This window comes from Gossypium raimondii, chromosome 4, assembly GCF_025698545.1.
Source record: "Gossypium raimondii isolate GPD5lz chromosome 4, ASM2569854v1, whole genome shotgun sequence".
Taxonomy (NCBI): Eukaryota; Viridiplantae; Streptophyta; class Magnoliopsida; order Malvales; family Malvaceae; genus Gossypium; species Gossypium raimondii.
Genome location: NC_068568.1, coordinates 23,753,779 through 23,754,902, shown reverse-complemented (window position 1 = coordinate 23,754,902; position 1,124 = coordinate 23,753,779). Strand labels below are relative to the sequence as shown.

General features: G+C 39.3%; 1 non-coding gene across 1 annotated transcript; it reads right to left on the bottom strand.

Moving 5' to 3' along the window:
* Positions 1-566: 566 nt before the first annotated feature.
* On the bottom strand, positions 567-673 carry LOC128040727 (small nucleolar RNA R71). Its single transcript, XR_008195533.1, has one exon. It is a non-coding gene; the product is annotated as a small nucleolar RNA R71 (small nucleolar RNA).
* Between the last annotated feature and the right edge of the window lie 451 nt (positions 674-1,124).

The following is a 1,124-nucleotide window of genomic DNA, read 5'->3' as shown; positions in this document are numbered from 1 at the left end:
ACACAGCAACTGATCTAGAGAGAATTACCGCCACAATCGTCTACAACAACAACAACAGAAAATGAAACATAACCCACTTGATGTAGTTGATCTACCATGTGATTATCCATTTTTTTGACAATCTACAATTATATGACCCACTACCACCACAACCACAGTTACTGGTAGAGCTACCTATGGCTTGAGAAGAAAGAACGCTCAGAGATTACGCGCTACCAAATATGAAAGTGATACAAGGGAGCATCACAAGTGTAGCGATCACAACGAATAAATTTGAGATAAAGCTGGCAATGATCCAAATGATATAGAACCACCTTTAATTTTGAGGGACGATGACAAAGGATCCAAACCAACACTTAGAACAGTTTCTCTAGGTTTGTGATACATTTAAGTTTAACTGGGTCACCGATAACGCTATTTGTCTTTGGTTGTTCCCCTTCTTAATCGATAATGCTTTTTTCTTAGTTAGACTCACAAGCACCAAGATGCCCTTGTCACCGATAACGACATGGAATGAACTTGCAAAGAAGTTTTTGCACAAGTTCTTCCTTGTCAGTAAGACGGTCCAACTAAGGAGAGACATTACAAATTTCAAGCAAATGGAAGGAGCAAATTTTTACAAACCATGGGAGCGGTTTAAGTTTCTTATACAAAGATGCCCTCATCATGGTCTGCCTGAATGGTTGAGGTTGCAGATGTTCTACAACGGACTAGATGGAGCTGCCAAAAGAAAGTTGATGAACCAAACATAGAGAACATGGATATGAACTCCTACCAGTGGTCGAACAAAAGATTCACTTAAAGTCTAAGACCATCCACCACCAAAGTTGTCCATGAGGAGGACAAGTACCAGTAGATATTGGAAAAGCTTAACTAGTTGAAGTTGTCATCTAACAGGTTCCTGATGAGTGAAATAGTTTGAACAATCGGCCAATACCTTAAGAACCAAGTCGAAGATGTGAACTAAATCAGGAATAGGGTTGAAATCCCTATTCAAACACTTACAGTCATGGTTGGAAAGACAACCCAAATTTGAGATGGGGTGGAAACCAAGGAGGAGGTAACAATACTCAAAATCGTCAAAATATTACTTGCCAACTTTCTTATTTGTAGAAATCTCGGGA